Below are 19,254 nucleotides of genomic sequence, written 5' to 3'. Positions count from 1 at the left end.
TCCGCCCCGGCCTCGCCGTCGAAAGCTCCCCTCGACTCCGCAGCACCTGCACACAGTCAAGCACACAGAACAACACTTCGACAGAAACAGTTCAAAAAATATATATATATTTTTTTCTGCCATGCTGGCGACCAATGCCTTAGTACTTGCCCCTCTTAGTCTTCTCTGCTGATCGCCCTCCTCCGTCCTGAAAAACACAAACACATGGACACACGACCGATCAACATCATGAAGCACCGACACCGCTTCCTCATAGAGCAGCAAGACAGCACACCTGAGCTCCGCCCTGGCCGTAGCCTCGACCCCTCCTCGACAGGGCCGCCGACAGCAGCACCTGCACACACACAAACATAAAGAGAAACCCCCCGCTTCGTCACAACCGGCCAATGACATAGACGACAAGAGATCCGAGACACAAAGTGCTTCTTTCTTGCCTCACCATACAAACACTCCTCCTCGCCTCTCCTGGTCTCCCTCCTCCATCCTGCATCCTGCAAAACACAAACACATGGACACACAAGACATCAACATCAGCATGCTCCGCACCATCGACAAAACTTCCTCCTACTACAGCCAGACCGCATACCTAAAACTCCGCCCAGGCCATCACCTGACACTTAGGTCCCTCCCCAAACAGCCAGAGCCAGCAGCACCTGCACTCAAACACACAAAGAGAGAAACAAACAACAAACACTTTAAACACAAACACCAGAGCTCCACAGCCTCATTCCATTGCATGTCCTCTTCCAGCCTGCACTACACAGAAAAACACACAGAACATCAAATACTGCCACACACAAAGTCCAACTCCCATTTCAATACATAGGCTAAACACTACTGACCTTGACTCCGCCCTGGCCGTGGCTGCATCGAGTCCCACTTCTGCAGGCAATGCTACACACTCTCCCAGTCGGCGACAGACAGCAGGGACAAGAGGAAAGAAAGCAGAGATTAATACAGGCAAAGTGTCACACCACTACAGCGAGCAAACATAAACATTGAGCTATGTTGTCAGACAGACATTCACTCACCTGATTTCAGACATCGCTCCAGATCGTCTCCCACATCCTGCACAAGACAAACAGACACAACATGAGCATCAAATAAAAACCAGACAATGCTGCAGCTGCAGCAGCAGCAACACTATCACATTCTGCAAGAGGCTTACCTGGACTGCACCTTGAAGTCCTCCATGCCATTCTTCTGCCACATGACTTGAACCAGAACCACACCACCAATAGAAGCCCAGCCAGGAATAACACCTGCTGGACAAACAGACAGACAATCAAACAGACAGACAATCAAACAGACAGACACACACACAGACAGACCATCAAACAGACAGACACACACACAGACACACATACAGACACACAGACAGACAGACAGACAGACAGACACGTGCCGCAACGACTACGCCAAAACGCCACACCGACTCATCGACCTGACCACACGCCACAGCTAAACGCACGTCCGACGTCACGAAGCCACGACAACGCTCTCACGCAAACCGAACACAACCGACGCGCAAACGCACTCGACCGACCACGACACAACACGATACGACACGCCAAAACCCGCACACGCAAACCCACGACTCAAGCCAACGCACAACTCTGTGCCTGCCACAGACGTTGCCACACCACTACACAACAAACCCAGCCCAGACAAAAACAACACACACAGACAGAGAGAGAAGCTCCTCAGGATCAGCTGCTCCAACCTGCTAACGACAAAGACAAAACAACATTAGCCAGACACTCACAACAAAAGCACAAACACTCACAAGACAAGCACTTGAAATGTTGCAAGAGGCTTACCTGCACTGCGCCTTGAACTCCTCCATGCCATGCTGCGACAAGATGACTCGACCCCGGACCACACCGCCAAACGAAACCTGCGCACATACAAACACACACACACACACACACACACACACACACAAACGCCTGCCTCATCGACCCTAAACCGACACATCGACCCGAGCCCCGAGCCAAAGAAGCCGAAACCCGCAAGCCGAAACCCGAAACCTCGCAAGCCGAAACCCGAAACCCGAAAGCGACGCTTTCACGCAAACCGACCCGCCGCTCACCCACATGCCCACCACACACGCACTACTACACCCGGCCGCACACTTGCTCGGGACGCGCACCACCGCTACGACGACACACAACACCATGCTACACGCTACAGCCCGCACAACCAACACGTCGCGACCTCACGCAATCCCTACTCCGACACGCTACACTACCAAACAGGTGGCCACCAAACCACGCCTAGCACAACTACACCTAACACAGACAGACAAACAAACAGACAGACACACAGAGAGAAAAAACAAACACACACGTGCATGTTTTTATTAGGACAGGAACGCTGCCTGGAGTCGCCCTCGCTCGCCTCCTCTCAATCGGCCCTCCGGATCAGGGCCTCGGCGTCACCTCCTCCGACCTGCAAAGAAGCACAACATTATTTTGGCCTCATTCATCTGCACAAAAACGAGCCCAATGACAACGCCCTCTTTTCTACCATGTGTACGAAAGGGGCCTACCCGCTCTCCACGCCGTCCACTGCCTGATCCGACTTCTTGCCCCGCTCAGACGCCGACCGCTACCTGCTGAAAAGATCCACAAACCACAAGATGACATACATGCTTCCATGTAGACACACGGAGCTCGCTTTGGCCAAGTGCATCCACTCACCTGGGCTCTCGTCATCCTCTGCATCACCAGCAGGTGGCGGACTGGAGCTGCACCACGGCCACGGCCTCTCCTCCCCAGGTCACCCTCCTCCATCCTGCAACACACAAACACAAGGACACCCATTAAAATTTAAGCCACGTCGCTCCACACCATCCACAGCAGGTTAGACGCCATACCTGAGCTCCACCCTGGCCACGGCCTCACAGCTGGGTCCCCCACACAGCCAGCGGCAGCAGCACCTACAAACACTCTCTCACACACACACACACAAAAACACACACACACACAAAGAAAGAAAGAGACAGACAGACAGAAAGAGAAAAAGAAACGCATTACCGCAACCGTCGCTTCGACACACATATTTCGAGAGACATTTCTTGAGAGATCAAACAAGTTGCTTACTCTCTCGCAGCGGCTCCGCTCGCCCTCACGTTTAGCGCCGCCATCCTGCAAAAAAGGGAGACACAAACAGACAGTCAACACAGAGTTGCAACACCACTCGCCCCAATCCGCCATGTTCGACACGCCATTTTCAAACCTCCGACGAGCTGCTGAACCCACCTGCTGCAGCGACCTCCTTCGCCTCCATGCTGCTCGCCTCCTAAAACACACCACTCTCCACACCCGTCGGGCCACACACACTTGGCCACGACGACGACGACCGCGCAGCCACTTCACCTAGACCCTAGCGCTGGACTCGACTACGCTACCTGTCCACACGGACCCTTCTGTGCGCGCCCTTGTGTGCACGACCGCACATGCACACCCCATCTTCTCGCACAGACAGGCCCGTGTACTCTTGTTGGACTCTGACCTACTCCAGGAAACTTTCTGCGACTTCAACCACCTTAGCCTAGGTGTGCGAGCGGTGGTCGCTCGCACACCTAGCCCAGGTTTCCCTCGCTGACTACGCTCCGCTGCACGACACCTGCGCTGCAGCGCCACATCCAAGCCACGTTGTACACGTCCGCACGTGCACCCTTCGGCTGGTGGGATTCTCCAACTTTTGGACCCTAAGGTCCACCTGTCCGTCCACACAACCCCCCCGGCCGTTGTGTCCACGTCCGCACGTGCACCCTTCCATGCCTGCTTCGCCCATTGCGGCCGGGGTCAGAACGCTTGCTTACCACACAGCCTGTGTTAAAAGGTACCCCCCTCCTGATACACGACACGGCGTGCCAACACAAAAATATATAGCCGTCCCATTCCCGTCCGCTACTTGCGGGCCCCTGTGCACTCTTGACTAGTCGCACTCCGTCGTGCAATCTAGACTAGTCAGATCAGTCACCTGTCCGTCTGTGCACTCATACCTCTGTGTATGCTTTCCCAACTTGTAGCGGACATACGCCCCGTGTACACGTCCGCACGTGCACACCCTTCCGATGTGTGGGACTACACTGAACTATCGCAAACGGTTAACATTACCTCTTACACTGAGCACCCGTTGCTCTTCTGCGACCAAGGGCCACATGAACAGAAAGCGATAGTTCAGTCTTGCGCAGTGCAGGTGCACTTTAGCGTTAACAGGAACACAGTAGAAAACAACCGTGCCTCCGGCATCTCATTTAACTGTGACGCCGTTGGCAGGAACTACTTCCTCGGCCTCAAGCAGTCATTGGCCAAAGAAGGCGCTCGAAATGAACAAGCGGCGCTGGGCGCTGCTCGCTCACTTCGCTACAACATACTACGGTCTTACTATTACATGATTACAAAGGCATGTTGCCAGGACGGCCACTCACATGCCACTTTTCACATTTAACTGTGAAAAAGTCTTGCAGTCCTTCTAAAGGACAGGACTACCACACACCTCCTCTATCGGCTGCTCGCACACATAGACCAGGCTGTAAAGGCGGCCGCACCGTCTGCCCAAATGCGGCTAGCACACAAGTGGGAATAAGATGCGGATCAAGACAGGTGGTCTACGCGGAGGAAAGCCGTTTTAACACAGGCTGCAGCTATACACTGCTAAGCCTACCGGGCACACCGAGCCCAAAACAAAAGCGCGCACATTCACACACACACACACACACACAGAGACAAACACAACGTTGAGCAGCATGCTATCCTCCATCGAGGTGGCCTCCGGCTCAGCTCCTCGATCCTGCAGAAAACACAACAAACACAGAAAAACAACGCATTGTGGTTACAAACAGAGTCTCCACACAGCTTGGCCACATCCACAAAGAGTCAATGTGCGTCCGCTTACCTCCGACCCGTCCGGGACCCCCGAGGTGCTAGCTACTGGAACGCCGACTTTTTAAACCCGCCAAGCACACCGCTTCCGCCCCCACACACACCTCCCTGCCCGCCTGCTATTGGCTATTGGCACGTGTGCTCATTGGTGCTTGGCCCCGGATTGGACCACGTGGATTCAAAAATGGGGAGGAGGAGCCTGCAATTAAGGTCACGCTGACCCTCGTGACACAAAGCGGCAGCGACACGCTTTTCACGACCCACACACAACAGCTGATGGGAGGACTTGCACCACCACCGCCAGTGAACACCGCTGTCACTCAAACGCTTCAGACAACCCACAGTTCACATTTTTACACATGCCTTCCCGTGTGTGTGTGTGTGTGTGTGTGTGTCTGTGACTTGCCCATCACTAAGAATCCACAACCATCTCCTATTCCCTGTTTCTGTTTGTCCCTCCTTATTTCACTCACTCACACACACACACACACACACACACACACACACACACACACACACACACTGAATTCCAAGTAACAAGTACTCACTTTGGAACCTTTTCTTTATTCCTGCCTCATGTTGACGCAGCACACCCAGTTTTTACACTTCAAGCACAATTCAATTTTCATTTCATTTCTATTCAATTCAATTTTATTTATATAGCGCCTTCCACAATCACAATTGTCTCAAAGCGCTTTACAGAGACCCAGAGCCTGACCCCAGAGCAAGCACTTAAGGCGACAGTGGCAGGGAAAACTCCCTTTTCACAGGAAGAAACCTTGAGCAGAACCTAGCTCAGATGGGGGACCCTCCTGCCGATGGCCGGGCTGGGTGAAAGGAGGAAAAGGAGGAAGATAGGACAGCTAGGAATGGAGGAGAGGGGGAGAAAGACATGCAGCATAATACAGACAACGTGGGTCAGTATTTCCATTACAGTTACTGAACAGTTATTGGATAATGTGTGCTCAGCAGATTAGAATTATGAAACAGAGCACGGAGGCAAAAAGCTGTCATGACCGGTCATTATTTACATTACAGTTTGCAAAGAATATTAATCCAATATTTATCTGTAGCAGAACGGAACATGAAACATGTTAGAAATAGATCATTGTCAACAATAAACAGCAGCAGGTGCGTGGAGCCAGGACCATAGGACATGCAGCTCCGGAGCCAGAGGTACCTGCAGTAAGGTACAGAGAAAGAGAGACCAGAGAGAAACAAACACAGGACTATGGGACAGAGAGGACACAGAGTTAATGACATGTCATCAGAATCACATTTATTGGCCAAGTTTGTACATACAAGTTTGTACGTACAAACAAGGAATTTGACTCCGGTTTTTCTTCCTCTCTTGCGGTACAACAACAGAAACAACAACAACAACACACAACCGACGGAACACTAATGGTGCAATGGGACAGTCTGAATGTGGGTAGTGCAATTTGTCCAGAATATAACTATATAACTATTTACATACATATAAATATATATTCAGACTACTAAAAATATATATCCAGGCTATTGAGTGACATAGTCCAGGTTATAGTGCAAAAAAAAGAGACGGTGAAATGAGGTAGTGGCAAATGTGCACAGATGCTGAAGGAGGTCGTGGGAAAAAAACAGTCACATGTTCATCAGAGCCACAGCCTGGGGAAAGGCTAATACATTTGACAGTGGGTCTGAGGAGAGAAACAGAAAGAGAAAGAAGAAGAAGTGCGCACTAACTCATGGGATGTCCCCCAGCAGCCTAGGCCTATAGCAGCACAGTAAAACTCCTCAAGTTCCATTCAACAGTCTTCATTGGACAATGTGTATGCTCCACCCTTAGGACATATCAGCACATCAGGGAACACTTTATTTCCCGTGAGCAAATATACACCTCAAAACAGACACACACAGCACAAAAGCCATACGCGTGCACCTGCCCGACAGAATGGACTTCATATCATCTCTCCCTGTGACACGTTTTCTCTTCTTCTTGCCAGCTGTACGGGGCACGACACTACTGATACTTTTCCCAATGGATCGTGTATGCATGTATGTCGCTTTTCCATGATGACTGCTTTGGTTTCAGGTAGGCAGCGGAGGTATAGAGGCCGCCTGCGCTGGTGGGACGAGCCGGGACGAGAGGTCGTGCGCACATTTCGACACTCGGCCACGCGGTTGTTGGAGCGCGTTACCGTCGCCGAGAATGCTCCGGGTGGCTTGGGGCGTCTTCGCCGTGATTTCCAAATCGCACGGCCGCCGCGTCGACGCCTTGCCCTTTCTCCCTCGGCGTGTCAGGAAAGCACATCCTGTGAAAGGAGGACGAGAACTTGGAACGGACTGCACGTGCTCTGACGTGACCCCGAAGAACCCGGAGTCGTGCCTTCTGCGAGGACCGCTGTTTACGGTGCACTGTGGTGGGAAAAGACATTCTTCCTGATGACAAGGGAAATAACACTCTTGACACAGTAACTGTCTTCTGAGATTTTACTTCAACATACAATTGACACATCTGAGCCCAAACTCGACTCCACACGGTATTTGAATGGCTGATCTGGACACAAGCTGACTGTTGAGAGCTGAGAGCTGTGTTAAAAATGAAATGTTCCACAACACTGACCTCTGACCTTGCCGTGGCTCGGGCCTCGCTGCGCCCGCGCTGGGTCATCTTCAGGGGTCTCCGCCGTCCCGGTGATGACGTCCTGCTCCGCAACCTCGGTTGAACAGGGTTTACATTTCACAGCGGGCGCAACTTTTTGGCCCGTTCTCCCACATTTTTGACACTATCAAAGACTTCCAAATTCAAACACAGCTTTCCTCCCCTGAACAAAGTGGATCAAAGCAGCCTGTTTTTCAGTCCGAAAAATGGCTCCGTTTGAAGAAGAGGCCTCATGAATAAGACACAGAATCACAATAGAAAAGACAAAATATTAGCCTACAAGAAAAAAGCAAGGGGTGCTCAGATGATTTGGAATCCGATACTACAACCTTGTCAGCATCGCAAGCTTATTTCCATATTAACGACCCCTTCAGAACCTTCAAAGTAATGAATAATTGACAACAAATGAAATGTTTTGATTGTTGTCGGCGCCCGGCGTGTTTAATGTTTCATATGTTGCTGCCGAGCTAATTATGAAGATGGCACATTGGTCAGAAATACGCCCCCTGCGCGACCCTCCCGCCGTCCTCCACACATGGCTGTGTGTTTCCACACAGGGGAGTGGTGGGGGCGGGGCGCAGGGGTGCAGACAACTACAGGCCCTGTTGTAATTCGCTCGCAGGGACTATGCTCGCTGACCTGGGAGTGAGTCTAATGGCTTACAGGCATCGTTGGACCACAAAGACGCTGCACATTCAAACCTCTCAGGACGCGTGCAAGGGAAGCAGTCGGGACAGGGCAGATGGTGCATGTGGTCGCTCACCTCCTCGGCACACGCCTCGACGAGAAAAGACGACAAAGAGCCGATGGAGGCCGCTGCAGACAGACAGACGGCCGGAGGGAGCTCGAGTTGCTTACAGCTTGTGTTTGTACTAAGAGTGTCTGCTCTCATGGTGTAGACACAACAGCAGTCGTGTGTGCGGTTGTCATGGTCCGCTCAGGTCAGAGTATCCTCAAGACACTGTCAGGCGGCATTGATTTCCTCTCTCCAGATCCGTGGAAGCGTTCCTGTAACACAGCTGACCCCCCGAGTTGCGTTACCTTGTCATTTTGCGACAAGGATCCAAGCCAAGACGAGCTGGAAATAGCCACACGGCGACCTTGAACTCTGCAAGGAGGAGGAGGAGGAGGAAGAGATGGGAGTGACAGGACCTCTAAAACACAAACACACACGCACACCGGTTCACTCACACACAGGGGCAGATGCTGACTTTCAGCAATACACACCAGTTGCACATACACAAACCCAGAATGACCCTTAGCTGCAGCAGTGAACAAGTGTCACTTTTCAACTGGGACTCACCACAGTGGCCACTCAGTCCAACATGACAGGATGAAGACGTAGCGCTGCCCAGACCACCGTGTCTACAATATATACGAAAACACACCTTCATCTTTCCACTACCTTTCAGAGCACGCAAATCCATACTCACCAAAACAATCGGACGTGACTGAACGTGAAAAGCATAACATTTCAACAGTGGGAACACTAACATGCAATATGGCCTCAACACATTTAGAACAAAGGAAAAAAAGAGGACTCGCGCATGCACAATCCCGTGCTGAACAGGATCGCGCGCAGCTTGACCATTTGCATTATTCACAACAACTTCCCCTCTGTACCTCAGTCAACCTGCAACACTTCCACCAAGCAGCCAGTTGAGGGCAGACCAGTACCAGGAAAGACCTGAAATCCAAACCAGCAGCATCATCCACTTTGGAACTCCGGAGTCACACACACAGACGCACGCGCGCACACACAGACCTTTGACCCCAACAAAACAGGAAACGTGTCAGGTAAACGTCCATCTGTGTCAAATAAAAGGACACTGTGGCACTGTCAGAGGCTTTGGCATCTCTATCAGAAGGTGAAGACTTTTCTTTATATTATCTATCTATTTCATAGATCACATACTCACTCCAATATACTGACAAGTCATTATTCAGATCTGAACTTTACTTCCAGACCCTGGAACAGTTGAGCCTGACACCAGGGCCCTAGGTCCTCCTCCTTCTCTGCACACACAGGCACAAACACACACACACACACACAGTTAGTGAGAGAGGGCTGAGGCCCAGCTGGAAAAGCAAGCTGCACTCTCCTCTCTCTCTCTCTCTCTCTCTCTCTCTCTCTCTCTCTCAGAGGTATTTAGTTGGTTATGGATCCCTGAGGGACACCGCTGCCTCCTGTGAGCAGAGGATCCATACCAGGCCCTCGGTTGAACCGCATGTGTGTGTGTGTGTATGTGTGAGAGACACAGAGAGACAGAGTGAGATGGCAGGCACTCTAACTGCCACTTTTGCATTTATACCAAAACACAACACAACAGTGAAAATGTGTGTCTCTGTGTCTCTCGTGCACACACACTAAGAACAGTTCCGCTTTTGCATGTTGCACAAACTTGGATCACAGAGCTCTACAATGTGCTCCGGTCAGTCGAACCACAGAAGGTAACAGCGCATCTCTTAGCAACGCCGGTTGCCATGGGAAGTGTCCACCGAGAGGTTTGCAGATTTGACACTGCTAAAAAAACAACAACAAACTCAACAACACTGCACAATAGCCGCTGGGGAGAAACACTGCTACATTTAACATCAACGACAAAACTTTTGCCTGTCACATATACTTTTTATAGTTTTGGACTATTTGAAAAATGGTTCCTCTTCTACTTTGAGTACTTCCACTTTACACATGCACTACTCTGCACTGTAGATGTAAATATTGCATATAGTGCTCCAAATAACTTGCACCACTCATTTTCATATAGATGAATACAGTAGCTACAGACAGTCACAATCTCCTAATATTGCACCGTCTTATATTCTGTTATCAATTCCTTACATTACACTCTTACATAAACAGGCATCAGGTAACATGTTGCCAAGACAATTCCTGTCACCAGCTACTTCTCTGTTGAAGGCTTTTGCCTTTGAATGGTTTCAAACTCCTGCTGGGACACAAGGCTGTTTTTCATATTTCCTAAAAAGTCGACATGTTTGCAGTTTCCACAACACATCCTGTTATATTTGGGCATTTTGACCTCCTCTCCTGCCTCTACATCGCTCCTCACTTTCACACAAAACAAACCTCACGGCCGCGGGTGCTAATGCCGTCGTTCATCCTCGTTTTAATTGTGTGTCGATCCTGCGGCTTTGGCATTTTGCATATGTAATAAAACTACTTTTCTCTTCGCCCTCCCAGCTCTAAATTTCCAGCTCTTAGTTTCCGTTTCTGCCTCGACTTTTCTGGCTCAGACAACTTTGTTCCGTTTCTCATTCTCTGGCATAATTACAGCTTTATAGCATTCTCCACTGCTCGGGCATGCTGGAGATACCCCCCCTTCTTTTTTTTTTTGTCTTTTCTGGTTTGGCTCTCATTAATAATTCACAAAAAGAGACTGGGAAATTTTAGTGCAATTTGCAGCTGCTGAATCCCAGTTATTGTTTTGCGGGGTGTTGCACAGAGAGAGCAAACCTCGGTCGAAGGCTTTGTTGTCCTGAATGTAATTTGGCTGCGTCTCTCTCTGACAGGCCACACATCATTAGGGGGGTGAAGGAAATGTGTGTGTGCGTGTGTGTGATTTTGAGGGGGGGGGGGCATTCAACCAGTCAAACGCACTGTCCTCAACTGTCGCTTCAAACTCCCCACGCTCGATGTTTCCTTAATGCTTTTACATGCTGTTTGTTCATATTTATGCCTCATCACTATCTATGTTTTATTCCGTTTGCTTGCATTCAACCGGGCAGCCCCTGAATTATTCAAAGCGGGCCGAGCACAGATGACAAAGACGACGGGAAACTTTCTGGCCACTTGTCTTTAAAAAAGACCAGGCACGACTTGAAAAGACCAACAATGGCTTTTTTAGGACAACCACGTTTTTTAGGACATCCTGGTGACCCAGTGATTGAATTCTATCTCCTACCACGTTACACTGCGTTATGATGCACGTCTACTTGAAAGCAGGACACACACATTGTAGAGGTCAAAGTTGAAACTTACCTGCCCTCCAAACCTGCATCACTCTTGCAAAATGTCTTTCCACTTCTTCCATTGCCACTCCTGCAAGAAAAAAAAAAAGATATTAAAAAGACTCACCAAAAAACCAAAGACCTTTTCAAAGTTTCCGTTTGGGAAAAGCAGGACTTGACCCGACAGCTATCTCCTCATCAGATGTTGGTGTTGTTGGTAAAGCTCTCATTAACCTCAGCAGCACACCTGTTTGTTTCCCAGACACTATTTTGACCAACCAATACAAGCTGAGAACTTGCTGCTTTTCTTACATGACAAAATAAGGATCCTCAAATTTATGCCATTACATGACTTCAACTTGCATAACTGTATTCTGTATTCAAACTGGACCAGTTTGAACCTAAAAATGGTTTATCACGTGCAGTTTGTCTGTAAAAATGACTCAGATTTACGCACACATGTACGACCATGCAAAGGCACCAGCCACCAAGAGAGGAGTCCAGACACATCGGGGCTCAGAGGAAAAAAGCAACACACGGTGAATAAAATGGACAAGAAATCAAAACTACCCCTTTTCCCTTTTTTGCCCAGTCTGACCTATTTTGCACCGAGTATCTCATAACCAGAGAGTTTAGGGCTGTTTAATGCTAGGTGACACAGCAGTGTCCTGCAGTCTTTTCTTTCTTAATCCCTGGCATCTTCAGTAAAAGATCTCTCCGAAGGAACAGCGCTCGTTTCTGGCATCCGGCCGCCGGAGGGAAGGGGAGATTGTCAGGGCGCGTTTCTGCTCGCCAGCCATTCCTCAGGAGGGTTGTTTGTGTGTGTGCGTGTGTGTGCTTCTGCGTGTATGTGGGTAAATCTCCCCCTTCTTTTTGGGCGAGTTAGGTCAATGGAGGGGGAAGGAGGGGAAGAAGAAAGAGAGGTGGCAGCTTTCCCCCTTGGAGAACAATTCCACCTTAAGCTCTTTCTGGAAATTACAGGAATGTGTCTCTTGTATTGCTCTTGTCACCTTGCCTCCAACATGGCCGCAAACAAGCTAAAGTGAAACTCGGTGATGCGTTTCCTCCAGAGCCGTGGAGGAAGGAGGAAGACAAAGAGGAGGAGGAGGAGGAAGGAGGAGGAAGATGCCCCGCGGGCCGGTGTTTCGTGTCATCCTCTGATAGCGGCTTTTGTTTGGCCGGAGGAGGTTTGCGCAGAGGGATGTGGAACGCGAGGCTGACTGTGTGTCCGGTAATCTCGCTGACCTCGCTGTCCAGCCGCCGAGGAGGAAACCCCGCACTTCCCTCTCTCTGGTGGCCATTTGGTGAAGCCGGGACAAACTGCAAACCACGTCCCAACCCCCCAAAAATCTGCGTACGGTCACACATAATCACAAAACACACTGAAATCAAGACAATGCACAAGTGACATCAATACTGACTCAGCAGTAGCTGCACATTCTCTCATTACTCTGCTGTTGTCCGCTCATACCTGCCACAGTCTTTACTCGCTCTGATAAATAATTGACCACATTCAGCTACATTTTCACTTCACATCAACAGGAATACGGTGAAACAACTTAAAAACTGCCACACTCTATACAACCTCATCATTGATGCCACTTTCACTGCGGCCTATGTCTCAGACTGTTGCTTTTGCTGTGAGAGGAAACAGGAGATCTCACGATTCAATCCAAGAAAGACTTACAGACCTCACGTGCTTAGACCTGGCTCACACAGTTCCTGTACAGTTCCGTACAAATTATCAAGGGAGGAAAAAAACAAGTCCACCACAGCTCTGTTACTATCAGCTGCTGCTGAGTCCCTTAAAGAAGAGTCTGACAATCCAACACACAAATCAAACACCAACAGTTCTTATTCTTTTCTAAATCTATCTCTATGCAGCCAAAAATCCTCTGTGAAAACAGCAGTACAATTATTATTATTATTATTTCACTGCTGTCAAATCTATTTACCAACTATCTTTATCAAATTGACTGCAATGCCTAAACTTTATTACACTTTGAGTTTTTATAGTAAACGCCTTCATTTCATTATTACAAAGTCCAAGTACAATGTAAAGGAGGCCAAACAAAACGCATGGTGGTTGGCCACTTAGGTACTTCTTCATAACAGCAGCAGAGTAACTCGTCTTTCTGCAGCAGCAGATAAGGACGGGGTCGACCCCACGCACACCCCGTCCGCAAGGAAACCGGGCGTCCGGGAAACCCGTGTTTTCCCCAATCAAAAGTTCCATTAACCTGGAGCACCGGGAGCTAATTGAGAGCGAGAGAGGGTGAGATATATCACCGTGTCACCGCTCGCCGACATGCCGGCGTCGCTGGACGTCGCGCGGTGACACCACTGACATATTTGCAATTATCTGGGATAATAAGAAACTAAACACAGTAACACAACGGCCAAGCCGGGGGTGATGGTTTTGGCAGGAAGGGGACTCCTCCGGGACAAGACAATGAGCGGCAAGATTTTTCCAACCTTTGATAACCCAGATCATGTTTTAAGCATTAGCAGATGCATAAGCAGTGCTTTTTGAAACAGGGACGAGGAGAAAAAAAAAATCCACACATCTGCATTACTGTTTGGAAGATTTATGAATCTCGACTTCACACGTGCTCTTTGGTGGTGCGAGATCGCGAGTTCATTATGTTTGCACCGTTTCCTGATGGTTGCGTCTCTCTTATCTCCTTGAGAGGGTGAAAGATATTCTAATCTGTCGCCCCAATAGCCTTAAGCCCTGGTACGGCGAGTGGGCCAACTTTTGTTCCGCATAATCCCTCCGCCCCAGCGAGGGGAGGTCATGTTTGTCAAAATGTGGCAAAGTGAACATGAATTTTTTTGCCCCTCTCTCCTCCTCCTCCTCCTCCTCCTCCACCTCCTCCTCCTAGCCTGGCTTAATTTGGAATTAAAAATGCATGCGATTTTGAACTTTAGATCTCCAGAGAGAGCCGTAAACAAGTATGAAATGAAGTGTCTTTTGAAATGCTGCGGCAGGGACGTGAATTGAATTGAGACGCTCACATTATTCGGCCTTGGTGGGCTTCAGAAGGGTGGGCGGGTGACCAGAGTGGCCTCTCGAGTCAGATCACTCAGAGTTGGTCCATATCGACTCAAACAAAGAGCGCCGCAGCAAAACTGTAGATTTTCAACCGACACTGATTAGGACAGGTTGACCGGGATTAGATCGGAAACTGAAGACAAATGATGTCAATCCACAACAATCTGGATGAATTCACATTGTTCAGGTTGTATTTGTAACCACTTTTACATCACTTACAGCTATTTCAAATCTATACGATTTTTTGTTTTTGGCATTTAATGTTCAATTCATCTGATTCCTCTTCTCATGTTACAGCACACAGCCTCCTTTTATCTGCTGATTCTTTCTCTCCCCCATTTCCCTTTGCTTTCTATTTCCACACGCTGACACTCCACTTTACCAACACTGCATTTTCTCCTCTTTCTTCTCCGCGTCTCTGATAGTGTCCTAATATTTACACCTTTTTATGAGCTCCGCTGCTCTTTGCTCATTAACAGCAGCAACATTTGTCCCTCTTTAACGGCGGGTCGCGCAGAGGTCAGGCGGCACCTTCAGTAAAAGGCGACACGTCCTGTTCTCCCTCGGGCCGCGCGCAGAGACTTGTTAAGCAAATCTGCATTGTAATAGGTGATTAGTATTCATTTCTGTGTCCTATTTCTACACACTGGAGCCTTGTGTAACTTCACTTTAGGTTTCTCAAGACTCATTTACAGGTCTTGGGTAATGCATCCTACATGCTTTAGCAATGACTTAAGCCACTTAAGGTGTGCAGCGGTTCTCTTAACCCTTAATAAACTGCACTTTTAAGAGTGAACGACCGCTCTGTCCTCACTGTTAGTGTGTCTCTCTCCTGCCGACGACACACGCCTACAGCTGTGAGGAGCTAGAGGTCAGACTGCGGGACACTCGGCATATTCGATTACGCTACGTCTCAGGTATTCGGCCGCAGCTCCCGTCCAGAGCCACTTCAAACTGCTGCCACAGTGAAACATGCTCACATTTCCAACGTGTAAACTGTAATAAAAATCCATAGTAAGGCCCGAAAAGGTCAGAGGTCACAATAGTACCACATACAGTTCATATCAAGGACAAATCACAGCTCAAATACAGCCACCCCGTCACACGCAGCGGCATTAAGAGTTAGAGGAAAAGGTTGTGAGCCACTGAATGCAATTCACTGAACTGCAACTCACAATGTGGTGCTCATGGAATCGGCTTACACCTTACAAGGTGTTAACGGCCCCACGTCGAGGTAAATACCTGGACTCCCAAACCACTCAGCCAGAACTGCAGAAGCCCTTCAGATGAGAGTTGCCTTTGTGTAACACTTAGAAATACAATGCCACGAACAACTACGAATCTTCACAGACATTACTCGCTCAGTTCAAGCCAAAGTGATTCAACCACCACCCAGAAAAACAACAACAACATAACGAACTCTTATCTCAGAAGGCTCCCACTCTTACAATATCTGAATCAGCAACTGAAGAAAGTTAGTGGAACCTATTAACAGTTGAACCTGGCCCGGAGCAGCTGGATGATTCCCTCAGCTTGTACAGTTACAGAGTGGCCCTTTGCTAACAGCTAAACTTGGGAACGTCTGCCGCCGAGGGCCACGAGGTGGAGCGAGCCGCCGAACTGCTGCAGTCATCTGCTGGAGCAGCAGACAGCTTGACCAGGGGAGCGACCCCCGGATGACGGATGGCGTGCTGCCGGAAACGAGCGCCTTTATCGGGCTGCATTATCCTCCAGCAGCTGATCCAGACAGGCCAGATTTTTATCGAACTGTATTGGATTTAGTAATTTCCTTTTCCAAGACGAATGGATGGAGATACTGAGGAGGGGGTGGGGGGTGGGGGGTTGGGGGAGCTTATTGTCTGCAACCCTGCGGTGATTATTACTTATGATCCATTTAGTATTTCAGGCTTGTCCCACCCCGTGCTGGTTATTACTCTCAGTCCTCTGCGGCTTGTTCACCTTTCTGTTAAAGACTTTGATACTACAGAGGATTCATTAGGACTGTACCATAATGTGCTGCTTAGAAAAAGACCAATAAGATCTTAGTCAAATGAGCTTCAGTGAAGGCAAGAACGGTTAAAAGTTTAGTCAATGCTAACGAAATGATGCAGCTGACGTTGAGCGAGTTCAAGCTTACATTGTACATCTGATGCCTGCAGGCAGCTATGGTTCAATATGAAATCCTTGAGATAGACAATTAAACTAAACTCACAGTTTAAAGTTGCACGTCAAACAGACTACAGTTTGATTTCACTGCTACCTGTGTAACTATCACAGCTTTCCACCTCTGAACTTTTTAGCCAATCGCCGATGCTGTAAATGCTTTCACGCTGCTCTAACCGGTTCCAAAGACAATTTCCCAATAAAGAAATATCCCTGACCCTTTCTCACAGCTATCTTTTGATACACAATGTGCAACACGAGGGCCCTTTTCACACTGCCAACAGAGTCCCATCGTACACTCGTTATGCCATTAGGCGGTTTGGATTAAAGCATTCACCAAACGGCATATGTTGTTCCCTCCTTCCCTCCTCTCTCTCTCTCTCTCTCTCTCTCTCTCTCTCTCTCTCTCTCTGTGTGAACGTGTGTACAAATCCCACGGCTGCGAACACACAGACGGCGGAAGCACCTTGCGTCGATGAAAGCTGTGTCAGGTAATTTCACACTCTCACACGCGTGCAGTCATGTCGGCCTCCCCCGAGCTAACTCATTACCTGTCTCAGCCGCCGATGCACCTTCTGGAGACGCTGGCGTTAAACAAGCTGCGCAGGTGGGGGGTTGGTTGGTTGTTACAGTGAGAGTAGGACAGTGGGGGGGGGGGGGGGGTGGTGATGGTGATGGTGATGGTGGTGGTGGTAGTGGTAGTTGTGGGGGGGGGGGGGCGGTGGCAGTGAAAAGCGACAGTACTGTAGAGCACAGGCTGAAACGGTTCATCCCTATCCTGAGGAGCTTTTGAGGGTGAAAAACCAGACAATATCCACTGTGACAGACCTGAGTAACCTCCGCTCACCTTGTAGCGACGACGACGCAAACGAGAGCGGGGTCCACTTGGGTCGAGGGGTCGAGGTTCACCTTCTGTAGGCCCGTGGAGAGGGCAGAAACTGAGGGCCGAGGCCCCACCGGCTGTCTTTCTCCCTCTGTTTTGCTCTCTGACAAACGCCTCTGTCCTCCCCCCTCCGACACCGTCACCACCCCTGCAACCTCCCTGCCGCGCGGGAGCTGTCAAGGGGGGGAGGACTGGACCTGCCAGCATGCATCTGGCTGACAGGCGACTGGGAAGGTGCACTGCGAGCGCACGTCACAATCAATAACCCCTGCTGAGAGCGATGGACCGGGGGGTGTAGACGCTCCCCGCCACCTCTCTCTGTGTTTTTATTTTTATACAGAGGGGGGAGGAGGAGGGGGAGCAGGGGGTGGCATTGACTTGTCACCTAACAACACGCGCTCGGCTCCGGGTGTTTGGAATTTTGTTTTGAGAAAATACATATGCGCCGTGTGCAGGCGTGCATGCATGCATGAAGAGCACGCTTTGGAGGTGTGATACGTCACGTGCTCATCTGTAGGTCAGCGTTTGGGCGGGAGAGAGGTGGGCGACGGTGACCGAGCGGGAGGTCTGAGTGGCACAGAAAGAGGTGTCAGTGTTTCCAGAGACAGAGTTCAACTGTTACAAGTTTGAGGAGTCACGAGACGATAAGATGAAAACAGAAGAAAACACTGCTGCTTGACAAACTATGTTTCATAAATTACATACAAATACTGCGGTTAAATCATGTTCAAAAAACAACAACAACAACCACCACCTTGTGACAGCGTAACACAGACTAGTTAATTGTAACGGACTCAGGGCAGCTTCAGTCTGGTTCAAGCTGGGCTCATTTATTGCTCTCTCGGACTAGTGTCCAATATGGACAGAAATATGCCACCGGAGCCGCGCTCCAAGCCTTGATTACTGCTATGGGCGAGTCAATATTAGACCTTACGCTGTTCAAAATGTACAGATGTTGCAGGATGTGGGGACATGGGTCTAAAAATAACAGCTTTGGCCTTCGAAAGCCTGAACAGAAACTCAAACCAGCGAGTTTCCAGGCTTATCGGCTCTTTAAATGCTGTGTATGTTTGCATGTGTGATTATATGTCGGTGTGTTTGAGGTGTCCGTGCGCTGTGGAGGGGGAGGAAGACGGTGATCAATTGCCTTTGCGCTTACAGTCAACAGCTCGAGCCGCGGACAACGCGCCAAAAGATCCGTTACGATACCTTCCCAGAAAAAGGGGGGGAAGGAGAAGAGCGAGCTGCCGCCGGGACGAGGAATTCCCGGCACATTCGCGCAGCCGTAAACAGATATAACAAGTTCCCTCCATCGTAAGATGAGAGAATGTCAATGGGGCCTGACGCTGAGACACCCGACCGCCGATCAATCGATAGCTGACATTACACCTCGGCACGTCGCGCCTCTTCAGTCGTGAGTATTAAAGTTTTGCATTACCGATGAGGTCCTGCTGCAGGGTTTTGCCTCCCCTCCTCCTCCCCCTCCCCCTCCTCCTCCCCTGATAATTCATGTTTACCAGCTCTGCTTATATTTTGAAGGGTGATTATCCAGTCACATCAAAACCTTAATGAACCTCATTTCACTAGCAGTGAGTAGCATTAGGAGGTTTTTCTTTTTCTTTTTTTTTTTTTTTAGCAAATGCAA

The 19,254-nt window shown here is 49.4% G+C and overlaps 3 long non-coding RNA genes across 4 annotated transcripts in view; all 3 read right to left on the bottom strand.

Moving 5' to 3' along the window:
- Positions 1–149: 149 nt before the first annotated feature.
- Positions 150–952, bottom strand: LOC121178141. Its single transcript, XR_005893477.1, has 5 exons — positions 843–952; positions 587–653; positions 440–491; positions 275–334; positions 150–187 (listed from the first exon to the last, which is right to left on the bottom strand). It is a non-coding gene; the product is annotated as an uncharacterized LOC121178141 (long non-coding RNA).
- A 49-nt stretch (positions 953–1,001) lies between these two features.
- Positions 1,002–2,951, bottom strand: LOC121178142. Its single transcript, XR_005893478.1, has 6 exons — positions 2,879–2,951; positions 2,703–2,796; positions 2,552–2,617; positions 2,350–2,451; positions 1,169–1,262; positions 1,002–1,068 (listed from the first exon to the last, which is right to left on the bottom strand). It is a non-coding gene; the product is annotated as an uncharacterized LOC121178142 (long non-coding RNA).
- Positions 2,952–11,325: 8,374 nt separating this feature from the next.
- The window catches only part of LOC121178219, a 38,325-nt gene continuing 30,396 nt past the window's right edge, over positions 11,326–19,254 (bottom strand). For both annotated transcript variants that reach the window (XR_005893510.1, XR_005893508.1), the window contains exon 5: positions 11,326–11,599. This is a non-coding gene — a long non-coding RNA (uncharacterized LOC121178219). The remainder of the gene's footprint in view (positions 11,600–19,254) is intronic.

This window comes from Toxotes jaculatrix, chromosome 24 (assembly GCF_017976425.1).
Source record: "Toxotes jaculatrix isolate fToxJac2 chromosome 24, fToxJac2.pri, whole genome shotgun sequence".
Taxonomy (NCBI): Eukaryota; Metazoa; Chordata; class Actinopteri; family Toxotidae; genus Toxotes; species Toxotes jaculatrix.
Note: the sequence above shows the minus strand (reverse complement) of the source record. Positions and strands in the feature narration are given on the sequence as shown.